Source organism: Syngnathoides biaculeatus, chromosome 2, assembly GCF_019802595.1.
Source record: "Syngnathoides biaculeatus isolate LvHL_M chromosome 2, ASM1980259v1, whole genome shotgun sequence".
Taxonomy (NCBI): Eukaryota; Metazoa; Chordata; class Actinopteri; order Syngnathiformes; family Syngnathidae; genus Syngnathoides; species Syngnathoides biaculeatus.
The window spans coordinates 32163017-32176895 of NC_084641.1; the positions used below are offsets into that span (position 1 = coordinate 32163017).

Below are 13879 nucleotides of genomic sequence, written 5' to 3' on the forward strand. Positions count from 1 at the left end.
ATCTTGTCTGAATGACTGGAAGACGCAAACAACATCATGGAGCCGACCCGGATAGGACAGGCTTGGTCCTTCGGCAGTCGGTTTACCTCGCGTCGGTCCCGGCAACGCTGGGTCTTTCCTGCTTGGTCCTGGTTTGGCCAGAGCATTCTATCACGACCCATTGATGCGGGGAGGACCCAAATGCAGGACTCCAGAGACGCAGAGGCAGTTTGGGAAAAGTGTTTATTCGTCCAAAGTCGGGGATCAGGCAGAAAGTCAAGTGGAGCATCGGAAGTTAGGACGTTGGGCATACAGAGCAGGTCCGCGGGCAGGCACGGGTCGGTATACGGGAGATCGATCAGAGAAGGCAGGAGTATCAAAGACGTCAAGCTTACGGGGTCTGTCGGAGGACAGGCGGAGGTCAGTACACCAGGGTTCACGATCAAGAATACGGGAGTGCAAGAACGGGGCATGAGTTGCGACGATCTGGCATAGACCAGTCGTCCCCTGGCTCCTATAAATACAGGGGTTAATCAATGAGGATGAGGCGCAGGTGTGCGCCTCCTAATCAACGCCGGTGTGCGGGGACCCGCCCAGCCAGAGCTGGACAAGCAGGACCATGACAGTATTTCACTTACAAATACATGGTCTTTGATGAAAACGAAAAATAGGTGAAGCATCAGCCATGTGAGTAGCCTACATAATTACCAGAATACACTCCTCATTTTTGTTCAAAATCGGAATTCGAATCTTTGCTGTCATTCGTTGCACATATCCAGACAAAAATTGGGGAAATGTGTCTCTCTATAAATTGCACAGACATGAAACATCATTTCTGACTTGATATGAAATTTTACAAAAAGCAGTTTAGCTGTCGAACAGACCTCTTCTTATTATATATATATATATATATATATATATATATATATATATATATATAACCCTCTTTGCTGACGTCACACAGCTGCCCAGCCACCGCGATGTCCTCCTTGGGAATCAATGAAATTGACAAATTAAAAAGAACAGTGCTGACTGAATAATGATGATGAGATCAGTTGAGATTTAGCAATGAAATACTGTATTAAACGTGAAATCTGCATTTACAGAAGACAACCTTCAATCATGGAACTACAAAGCAGTTGTTTTCTCACCCGATCCTAAACAGGCCAAACTCTTTAGAAAATGGAGTGATGGATTTCAAATAAATGTGTTTATTTCCAAGTTTACTTTTCCCTGCAAGTAAACTTTTTTGACACAGACTAGCGATATGGTTTCCAGATGGTGAGGTTGTAAGTTGTTGTCTTCGGCGCATTGTTAAAAATAGGCCACGCTCGCACCCACCCTTGACCCCTGTCGCCATGAGAACAACAGCAGGTGCTTTTAGGCTGGCAGATTGTGATGGATAGATTTTGAAAGGATGAGAGATGGATGAAAAGAAACAAAAGTTTAACTTGGTGGGTAACTTTAAATTAAAACAGAAAGAGATGTAAGACAGACAGACTGAAACCTTCATGTTTGAAGTCCAAAGAATGCCTGCATCATGTTTTTAGTTTGCAGTTTGGTTCACTCCGATTGGGAGAATTATCCAAACATTTACACGAGACATTAGCTGTAGGGAAAACCTTTTAAATTTGGTTGGGGATCTGGACCTGGGAACATTTTTCAATTGTTTTTAATATCTCGGTGAATCTTTGAATGTTTGTTCCTTCACCATGTGCAAAATCAACGGGTTTAGAGGTATCGCTTTGTTGAATTTTGTTCATCAGAACCTACGTAGCCGAATTTCAGGAAAGAGTGACTTAGTGAGTAAGCTGCCGTCGCACTTTAGTACAAGTGTAGACAGAGGAACTCATTTTTCTTTTCGCCTTTTGAGTCATGTTGGGACCATTACCACATTTCGAGATCATTGATGGACAAAATCTTTGTGTGTGGTGTTCTGTGCTGAAATTATCGGACCCCACCACAGACCATAAAATAAAAACTATTAAATACCAGATTTTTTTCATTTGCCTTCATGTGAGGGGTCTGTAGCAGAGTTTAATATATATATATCTGTATGACACCTGTCTATCAGCGAGAATTCTGACCCTCAAAGACCTGTTAGTCCGCCTTTAAAAGTCCACCTCCACTCCATGTATTATCCTGAATAAGATGCACCTGATGCACCTGTGTGAGGTCGTTAGCTGCTTAAAGACACCTGTCCACCCAATACAATCAGTAAGACTCAAACTTGTAACATGGCCAAGACCAAAGACCTGTCCAAAGACACCAGAGACAAAATCGTACAACTCCACATGGCTGGAAAAGGCTATGGAGAAATTGCCAAGCAACTTGGTGAAAAAAGTTCCACTGTTGGAGCAATCATTACAAAATGGAAGAAACAAAACATGACGGTCAATCCCAATCGGAGTGGAGCCCTATGCATGATATCACCTCGTGGGGTGTCATTGAGACCTTTCCTTAGAAAGGTGAGGAATCAGCCCAGGACTACATGACAGGACTTGGTCAATGACCTGAAAAGAGCTGGGGCTACCGTTTCCAAGGTGACTGTTGGGTTACGCCTTTGTTAATGGTTTATACAGTGAAAAAAGTAAGTATTTGAACACCCTGTATATTGCAAGTTCTCACACTTAGAAATCATGGAGGGGTCTGAAATTTTCATCGTAGATGCATGTCCACTGTGCGAGAGATAATCTAAAAAGAAAAATCCAGAAATCACAATGTATGATTTTCTAATTATTTATTTGTGTGTTACAGCTGCAAATAAGTATTTGAACACTTGTCTACTAGGTAGAATTCTGACTCTCAAAGACCTGTTAGTCCGCCTTTAAAAGTCCACCTGCACTCCATGTATTATCCTGAATCAGAGTGAGGTCGTTAGCTGCATAAAGATATCTGTCCACCCCATACAATCTGTAAAACTCAAACTTGTAACATGGCCAAGACCAAAGAGCTGTCCAAAGACACCAGAGACAAAATTGTACAACTCCACACGGCTGGAAAGGGCTATGGAGAAATTGCCATGCAGGTTGGTGAAAAATGGTCCACTGTTGGAGCAATCATTACAAAATGGAAGAAGCTAATCATGACGGTCAATCTCAATCGGAGTGGAGCCCCATGCAAGAATATCACCTCGTGGGGTCTCAATGATCCTTAGAAAGGTATGGAATCAGCCCAGGGCTACACGACAGCACTTTGTCAATGACCTGAAAAGCGCTGGGACCACCGTTTCCAAGGTGACTGTTGGTAATACACCAAAACATCATGGTTTTAAATCATGCATGGCACGGAAGGTTCTCTTGCTTAAACCAACACATGTCATGGCCCATCTGAAGTTTGCCAATGACCATTTGGATGATATAGAGGAGTCATGGAAGAAAGTTTTGTGGTCAGATGAGACCAAAATGGAACTCTTTGGTCAAAATTGTGTTTGGAGGAAGACAATGATGAGTTCCATCCCAAAAACACCATCCCTCCTGTGAAGGATGCGGGTGGTAGCATCATGCTTTGGGGGTGTTTTTCTGTACATGGGACAGGACGACTGCACTGTATTAAGGAGAGATAACCACGGCCAAGTATTGTGAGATTTTGGGGAAAAACCTCTTTTCCTCAGTCAGAGCATTGAAGATGGGTCGTGGCTGGATCTTTCAAAATGACAATGACCCAAAGCACACAGCCAGGAAAACCAAGGAGTGGCTCCGTAAGAAGCATATCAAGGCAGTGTGTGCAAACCTGGTGAACAACTACAGGAAACGTTTGACATGTTATTGCAAACAAAAGCTACTGTACCAAATATTAACATTGGTTTTCTCAGGTGTTCAAATACTTATTTGCAGCTGTAACGCACAAATAAATAATGAGAAAATCATACATTGTGATTTCTGGATTTTTCTTTTTAGAATATCGCTCTCACAGTGGACATGCACCCATGATGAAAATTTCAGACCCCTCCCTCTGTGATTTCTAAGTGGGAGAACTTTTAATATAGCAGGGTGTTCAAATATATATATATATATATATATATATATATATATATATATATATATATGGACGCACCTGTGTGGAATTTGCATGTTCTCCCCGTGCCTGCATGGGTTTAGTCCGGGCTCTCTGGTTTCCTCCCACTTCCCAAAAACATGCAACATTAATTGGACCCTCTAAATTGCCCCTCGATGTGATTGTGAATGTGGCTGTTTGTCTCCATGTGGCCTGCAATTGGCTGGCAACCAGTTGAGACAGCCTCTCGTAACACGGCTCAGACGCAGGAGGCTGCTGGAGATCACGTGTGGTTGTGGTCGCTCCCTTTAGGCCAGACGAGTGACTTTTGATAGGCCACCGGAGATTTGGCCTAATTCGCTTGACATTTTTTAGTATTATTATTGTGCCAGCAATATACTTCCATAATGTGCGGATCGGTCTCCACTGCCACGTGAGCCCTGCTCGGAACAGCCAAAACTGCGACGTGGGCGTGGCGAGGTGGCAGATCCGTTCCCACAGCGACATGAGCCTTGCTTGGTAGCGGATCCATAGCCACTGCAGCGTGAAGCTGAGTCAGCAGCGAGTCAGTAGCATTCGCAACGTCAGCGTAGCTCGGCTGGTTCTCTAATCCTTGCCGGACCTGGGCTGTGAGAGCCGCCAGTTTGGCACTCTGCCGGTCTAACTCCGCCTGCATTTCACGGTAGAATACCTCGTGATTTGGCGGCCCCTCCTCCCTCTGGCCTGGAAGCTTCGCCACCAGCTGCAGGTCTGTCGGTTTAACCGTTGTCGGTGAGGAGTGGGTGGACGAAGACGGCATCTTTGTTGCCGCGCAGTGGGACGCACAAGGGAGCGCCTGGCCTGGGTGTCTCCTCTGGCCGCCACGCGGAGGTCCCAGGTAGATGGCCAAGCGAGTTCCCTCAAACGGTTTGGAGGACTCGGACCTACCGGAGGTGAAAAAAAATGACTGGGATTAAAGATTGGGCAAAGAGATTCATAGTCGAAATAATGCGAGTCGTTGTCAGGCAGCCGGTCATATAAATCACGGTCTTCCACGTAGTCCGAAAAATCAGAGATCAACAGAATGTGAGGTGCTGATCGGGTCGTGGTCACGATGTATTCATAGCCTGCCGGCGGAGCGTGTGACATGGAAGGGGAGAAGGTCATGGAGCCTACCCGGATCGGACAGGCTTGGTATTCCGGCAGTTGGTCTTGAGTTGGTCTACCTTGCGTCGGTCCTGGCGACGCCGGGTCTTTCCTGCTAGGTCCTGTTTTGGCCAGATCGTTCTGTCACGACCCTTCGGAATGGAGGTAGGACCCAAATCCAGGAGTACACGGAAGACGCAGAGGTAATTTGGGAAAAACGTATATTGTTCCACAGTCGGGATCAGGCAGGCAGTCAGGTGCAGCAGCGGTAGTCATGACGTCGGGCGTAGAGAGCAGGTCAGCGGGCAGGCAGGAGTTGGTACACGGGAGATCAATCAAAGCAGGCTGGAGTATCAAAGGAGTTGGGTTTACGGGGTTGGTCAGAGGACAGGCGCAGGTCGGCGCACACGGGAATACGATCAGAGATACGGGAATGCTGGAACGGGGCATGAACCGCAACGATCTTGCCCGGACCAGTCGTCCCCATGGTCCTATATACACCAGGGCCAATCAGCCAGCATGAGGCGCAGATGTGTGCCTCCCAATCAGCGTGACCGCGTGAGCACCTGCGCAGCTAGGGCTGGACCGCCAGGATCATGACATTATCATTCATAAAAAAAGTACTTTTTTCAGCTAAACAGGCACAGATATTCCACACTGAGTAAATAAGTTGATGAGTTAACTGAAACAAGATCACCATGACTTCAGTATAATGTTTGGGAAACACTGACAGCATGTACACTGGGAGAGTTTAATACTGTATGTGTACGTGTATATGCATCCACAATGGTTTTAGTAGAGGGAATTGCCATGTCAGCACAAAAGGAAGACAAAATACAAAAATGAAATGAAAATAAATAAATGACTCGTAAGAGCAATAGTATAAAGTAACATTTTTGCGCTTTGGCCGATAATATTTTATAAAGATTTCTTATCAAGGGCCATCTAATGCCTTGCTGTCCTGTGTACAAAACGTTTTCCTTCCTCTGATGTCGCCGTGCATCTCCATATCTAAATTTACGACGGTGGTCAGGCCTTTGGTTCACCAAACTTTCAAAGACTTTTGTACTGTTATCGAATACATTTCTATTCAATGCTTCATTGACAATCTGTGATTGATTAGCAAGCAGCTCAGGGTGTCGTCTGGCTTTTAATCCGAGCCATCAAGTATAAACTTCAGAAATAAACTGGATTTATGGCTCTTTATAAAAACCAAATGTCATTTCCATGAAGGTGAAGCGAATTTGCATCTAACGCCGTTTCACCAAGAAGCATCTGCTGGTTCCGTTTTGCTGATATTTTGCTTACACATGTTAAACACTTCCTCGGTATAACAATTCTTACACAGTATCCGCAGCGATACCATTGAGGGGGTGCTTGGCAGAAACATTTTTCATTGTGATTTACTACATGTGCAAAATTGGAATCCGACTGCTGCTTATGTATATTGCCGGCTAATGTGATATTTTATTCAGTTAGAAGCCAATAACGGAGGATGAGAAGTGTACCTGTACACTATATGGAAAAAAATGCATCAGAGAATTATTGCCGTACTGTACGTACTCCCCTTTCCTTGGGTCAAAGTGGGGTTATTAAAAACTGTATATATATATATATACACACACACTTTCTTTTAATGCCAACCTTTAGTAAGTTCTTCAAATTCTGATAATGCTCGTTAAGTGGACCCAAAATCGCCCAATTTTTTTCTACTTTGACTTTTGTCACGTTTTACTGGCTCCTCTAGTTTGTACACAAAAAATGTGACTTTTGTGTGCTGTGAACAACAATACAGCGATGATATCAATGGAATCTCAATGGACTACCGAGTGATTTAGGCAATACTTGTCACATCCCATCGGAACGAGCGTAGGACCCAAATACAGTACTCGGACGATGCAAGGTAGTTCAAGGAGAAACGTTTATTATATGCCGAGGTCGGGGATCGAGCAGGCAGTCCGGTGCAGCAGCAGTAGTTGGGAAGTCGGGCGAAGAGAGCAGGTGAGCGGGCAGGCAGGAGTTGGTACACAGGAAAACAATCAAAGCAGGCAGAAGTATCAAAGAGTCAGGCTTACAAGGTTAGCCGGAGAACAGGCGAAGGTCGATAAACACGGGTTGTCGATCAGGGATACGAGTGCTGGAACAGGACATGAAGGTCAACGAACTGGCGCCGGCCAGTTGTCATCGGGGTCATATAAATACACAGCATAATCAGGGTGCATGAGGCGCAGGTGTGCACCTCCCAATCAGAGCAACCGCGGACACCCGCACAGCCCGGGCTGGAGCAGCAGGATCATGACAATACTATGATATTATCCTTTTCCATGACTGTTGTGTGGTCTATCTAACACTTAAACTGTCATGAACCTACGGTGCACGGGCGGACTTAAACGCAGGACTCCAAGATGAGGACATGATGTTCTGTGGGTTTTATTCTAAACGAAAGTTGTGCACAACAACACTGTCCAAGAAGGCAGGATCCAAAACACAAGAAACAATGTCCGATAACTATGAGTCAACTAAAGAGCATAACCAAAAGGGTGACTGGGCTATAATGGCGCAGTGGCGGAGTATCCCTGGACGTGGGAAAGCATACTAAATGAACTGACAAAACTCCAACTTAAATACATTGTCTAATCACAGTGCCTCCAGTGACACAGCTGTGACCGCCGACAGGTGTCAGAGATGAAACCGCTCGAAGCGGTGCCCAGGCCACACCCCTCTTAGCCATGGTCCAACCTTGTTCATGACATAAACATCTTGTATTAAAAAGAGCTGAAGAGTATGGACCAGAAAATAGCAGTACTGTAGTAATATTAGCAAGGCGCTAATTAGCGTTTTTTTTTTTCTTGAGTCCACTGAGCATGACTAATGACAAACCACCGTGGTTTTGAATTTAGGGTGTATGTCAGGTCTTGCTCTTCATGAAGCATGTTTTTTCTCTAAGTATTCACTGAGTGTCTTAAAATTGATTGAGTTCAAAAGCAATAAACACATTAAGGAATATATTGGTTCTTTCCAAGCCCTGTAAAGCCTCAGTTAGATGAAAATCGCACTGCTGTCAGAAGTACTCTCCAAGATTAGCAGTAATTAATGGCAGATACCTGAATGGTTTAAAAATAAATAAATAAATAAATAAATTGGAGCAAGGAGAGACTGCAGAGGATTATAAGGCTTGTGTACAATCATAAAAATGTAATTAAACTGTTCATTACCCGTGAGATTTTTGCTGGTATACCTCATGTGGCTGTTAAAGCAGTTAATGCAGATTCTGCCCAGAGATAATTGAAAGCAGCTCTTCTGAAGCAATGTGGCTTTGAAAATAAGATGATTTGATATGCATAATTCATCACTGTAAAAAAAATTATTGTCGACTAAATATTGTCATTAGTTCTGCTTGAAGTGAGTGTGAATTTAGAATTTATTTCAAAAATTGCTCACAATTGCTGTCTTAAAGCAACGATCAGGATTTTGACTTTGGTATACAGTATTATTATTATTATTATTATTAAGATGGCTACACACATAATGATTTTCCATCCATCCATTTTCTTAGCCGCTTATCTTCACCAGGGTTTTGGGCCTATCCCAGCTGTCAACTGGCATTGTTAAATTACAATTTTTTTATGACAAGGATATCAGAAAATGATCTCTTGATGTCAAGAAAAAATGTTTATAAACATTTAAAATAGAGGTGGAAAAATAGAAATATGATTGAACTGTCGTACAGTGCACGAAATATCATTTAAAAATGGAAATACTTTGAAAAGCTTGAGAAAAAGGAAATGTTTTAAACCTGGATTTAAAATGCACTCGTGGGGCTGACTTCTGCTGCTACCTTATTCCATTTGTGTCCAACATAACAACTACAGTATATGCTTCACCATATTTGCTTTGAACTCTGTGCTCCACTATTTGGTTATGGATTATACAATAAATCAGGGTTGCAGAAGATTATTTTGATTTAACAAAATAACTTAGTTTTTGGGGGATGGGGGGGACACACCTTAGCTTGGTAAACACTACTTTATGTTCTGGTCTTGTCATGTTTGTGATACCTCTTGTTGCTCGGCAATGTTTATAGAGTTTAGACCTAACTGTCTGATAAGCCAATACAATAATAGGCACAAAGGTTCAGCTAGGCACACTAAGGAAATGTAAACACGATCCATCCATTTTCCTAGTTGCTTATCCTCGCAAGGAGTGCTGGAGCCAATCCCAGCTATCTTTGAGCGGGAAGCGGGGTACACCCTGATCGTAGACAACCAGTCGAACTCATGTTCTCACCTACGGGCAATTTAGACTTTTCAATTAACCTACCATGTAAACACTTAAAATACGATTTCTAAAATGTTTCAAAAGAGTAAAAAGTCTTGTACACATAGTATGCAGTGCCGTATGCTGGGTTAAATAAATATTGTCAAGTCCAAGTATATTATCGGAGCTTAAGAGCCTCTCATGGATATTACTACTTAACATTCATAGTAAGAAGCAAAGACCTTCTTGTGTTTGGCCCATAAATTTGCAAAACTGCAGAAAAGGGTTGTCATGGGTTGGTGGGCGTTGGTGTTTATGCATGCATGGCTTGTATCCCTCATTGCGAGTGTATGTGTGTGTGTTTGTTGGTGCCAGCCAGGGGAGAATGCGTGCAAAAAAAACTTTAAGTGTGAATCATCAAGGTAGAAAAAAAAAACATGCATTGTTGTCTGCTATATAGTGTGCTGGTAGCTGAGCTATTGCAGTGATGTCACTCCCTCCAGGCCGTTCTTTGGAAATGGTCTACACACAGTGACTTGAAGGGGAGCATACTTTTGTGTTGTGATCAATGGCAACGTTTCTTCACGGGACACTCATCAATAATTCAACTATTGTTATGTACGATTTATTCCCTCGGAGCTTGCTGCCTGTTGTGAGATTATCATAAAATCTCGAGTCACCCTCCCACTGTTGTTGATGATATACAGTAAATGGCACATCATTTTATGAAACACTTTTTAATCAATACATTTGTTAACAAGACCTTTGTTACTCCTAAATATGAATTCTTCATCTTATCAAGACATTTAAGACAGCTGTATGCTTGTGCGGGAACAGTTTGGGGAAGGCCCATTTATGGTCCCTGTTCATAAAAAGTAAGCTTTAGTGGAATGCCCACCAGTTTGATATGGGAAAAGGAAATTCAGGTGGTCGTGTCCTCCAGAGGTTCCATTTGAAGCCTGATGACATCATAAATAATGCCCCATTTGAAAGGCCACAATTTGACATTCTTTTTCCATTTGTTTAGAGGGTATACTGCTAATATTTCACGTGGCCTGTCATATCCAAATAGTTTTTGCTTGGCGGTGCTGTGCCCACAAAAATATTTCAATATGACTCTCAGTGATTTTATTTACTAGTAGTGCAAAAATCTGGGACAAGGTTGAGTGTGTAAGTTCAAATGGTGCAGATGATGCTCAGGCACATGAGTGGTCAGTATTGGTCAACAACAGATATGCAAATGGTGCAATTTGGTGAGACTATTACATTAAGTGTATGAGTAATGTATAATTGGCTCAACAGATTTGTGGCAATAACTCAAGATGGAAAATTGGCATCATGTTGCAGGGGAATTGTAAGTTAGCTGTTTCAGAAGTTCACTGCAAGACAGAAGCTGTTGGAATGTCCGCTATTTTTAAATTGGATTGTTCTGTGGCGCCCACACGAGGGAAGGATCTGTAAGAGCTGCTGACCAGGATGTGGAGGGTCCAAGAGGATTTTGCATGCTCTTGTCTTAGTTCTGGCAGTGTGCGAGTCCTCGAGGTTCGGTGGGAGGGCACCGACAATATTTTCTGTGGTTTTGAATGTCTGTTGCAGTCGGACTTTGTCCCTTTTTGTGACTGTTTGTGATGGAGGAACGCACTCGTGATTCGATGACCGCTGTGGAGAACTGTCTCAACAGCCTTTGTGGTAGGGCATGCTTCTTCAGGAGCCCGAGGAAGTATATCCTTTGCTGGGCCTTTTTGAGGACAGAATTGATCTCCCACTTCAGGTCCTGTGAGACTGTAATTCCGAGGAACTTAAAGGTATCTACGGTTTAGACAATATAAAATAAATTAGACAGTGTGAAAGGCAGCTGTGGAGGAGGAGGCCTCCTGAAGTCCACGATCATCTCTGCAGTTTTTAATGTGCTCAGCTCCAGACTTGGCCGGCTGCACCACAACTCCAGCCTCCCTACTTCCTGTTGGCACGCAGACTTGTCACCGTCTTTGATGAGGCCGATGACTGTGGTGTCATTTGCAAACTTCAGGATTTTGACAGACGTGTGTGTTGAAGTGCAATCGCTTGTGTGGAGACATCACATTAAAGCATCAAACTCCGCATACGCTTCCTTCCATCCTTCCAGTCCAGCTTGTCCTCACAAGGGTCATGGGTAAGACGTAGCCCACCCGAGAGGAAATTGGCCATGAGGTGGGGGCCTCCCTCAACTGGTAGCCAGCCAGTCACAAATACAAACATCTATTGATATCACATACAGAGCTATTGAAAATTCGAAGGGATCAACATTTTGTGAACAGCATGAAACCAGCGATACGCCAGAGGCAGGTTAGACCTAGACCTAGAACTCCCCTCAAACCTTAGAAATGTGACATCTATGGATTTTGTTGACCAAAGTGCAATCCAGATGTGTTTGTGGGACCTTAAAATATTTGTTTGCTAGGGCAACAGCTCGTAGCGAGCTGTATCATCATTATGGAAGGGTAAGTTTTCTCATGACAGTATTTGTTCGAGTCAAAGATAGTGTAATGGTACACACTGCTGATTTTGTGCAGCTAGTGTGGAATCTTTTCTTACTCAATGTGAAAGTAAATGTGATTGTTTTTCTATACATGCCCTCTGATTTATTGTTGACGAATTCAGGGAGCAATCTGAAAAGCGCGCCATGATTTTTTTTTCTTCACGTGTGAAAAAGAACATTCTGTTGCAGAGAGGTTTTTATTTTTGCAGCCAGTAAACATCTCCATCAGATTTTCAATGCACCCACAGAGAAATGCCTCCACATTGTACACATCAATCAATACTTCTGTAATCAAAGACACAAATCATTTGTTCTTATCATGACTCACAGTCACGTGAACATCTCACCGCCATGCCAACCTCGAGGCACGCAACATCCACACGTTCAGTGGCTGATTATGTGTTGATAGCGGATAAATGTCTAGTAGGAGTGGGCTCAAGAAATGAACTCAGCAGTTGTTTGCCACTGTGGGTGGAAATAAGCTCATTAATAAACACTTTAACACAGCAGTTTTTCCTATTGTCTCCAAATGAATCCAGGAGGTCCACAAGTTGTCCCAAAGTACCATTTTATTCACCATGTTCACACAATATATTGGAGCACACGTCATTTTCTATTTTTATGCCCAAAATAGCATCAGCATTACTGTTTGGAAAATAATGTGATCTCACCAGAAGCCCCTAACAGCTTCGGAATGAACACTTAACAGCTTATTTGTAGCCAGATAATGTTTTTGCATATGTGTGATTACTGTGGCGTGTCAAAGCACAATTTCTTGATTTTTGTCTCCAAGATGTTCATGTCTTTTGAAAATAGTGCATTTCCAACATAACACTCATTAATTCGTCTTCTGTTCTGATTACACTCACGAGTGTCGTAGGCTCCAACAAAAAATTTTGTACAATATCCCTCGGTAGAGGCTCATGACATAAAACCTGGGAAAATAATGACACATTCATCTACAGGTACAGCCAGCACTGACTGACACAAACACCTCGAAAGGGCTGTCTGGTAGTAGTGAGGGTCAGGGGTGCAACAATGGGGGCTGAGATGGGGTTCAGCCTGAAGAGTGTCCAAGATGCTATTTTATGCATAGCACATTGGTCGTTTGAAGAGGGAGGACTTTGACAGATAGTCACTGCATTCATATATGCTTGGTTTGCTGTTTTTATATTGTATATTGTGTATGCTGGCAGGTACGTTGCAACACAGACGGGCACACACACACGCACACGTACAAGACAACTGAAAAGAGACAAGTGGAAAATTGGGTTAGAGAGAAAAGACAATATGTGGGTGGCTGAGAATGCAAAGAAATGTATCTGCTGTGTGTGTGTGTGTGTGTGTGTGTGTGTGTGTGTGTGTGTGTGTGCGTGTGCGTGTATGCGTGTACACGTATGAGAGAGAGATGTGACCTTTACTATACAATTTTCTGGTTCCAATTGCACTGAGGGGAAGTGTCATGCAATCAAGGTCATACACATTTAACAATTATCTACATTGTGTGTGTGTGAGTGAGTGTGCATGAGACAAAATGCACATGCTACACAGATTAAAACAGCCTGAAGTGTTAAACATACCTGTTGCCATTCTTCAGTCAAAATACCCCAATAATCAAGAATTGCAAGACACCAGCAACCTCTTAAAAATGCAGTTGCCAATGCCCACCCCAACACATTAAAAAAAAAAAACTTGAACTCACTGTAAGAGGTCTTTCAAGACAATTAACCCTCATGCCCATATAGGAAATGGTTGTACCATATTTGGTTTTTTTTTTGGGTGGTATCTTAACTTCTGAGTATAATTCATTCTGTGGCCAAGATCAATTTTCCCTATTGAAATGAATTTAAAAATAACTATTGTAGTCTGTTACAAAAAAATAATAACAGCCGCAATTTTTAAATATAAAAATACCCAAGAAAACATATACAGATGACAAAGTAATAAATTATCGAGTGTAATTAAGCCAAAAATCACACACACTGTAATATGTACTAGATTTGA

The 13879-nt window shown here is 42.8% G+C and overlaps 1 long non-coding RNA gene across 1 annotated transcript; it reads right to left on the reverse strand.

Moving 5' to 3' along the window:
• Nucleotides 1-7262, reverse strand: LOC133507387 (uncharacterized). Its single transcript, XR_009796808.1, has 3 exons — nt 7176-7262; nt 4667-4898; nt 1-379 (listed from the first exon to the last, which is right to left on the reverse strand). It is a non-coding gene; the product is annotated as an uncharacterized LOC133507387 (long non-coding RNA).
• Nucleotides 7263-13879: the final 6617 nt, after the last annotated feature.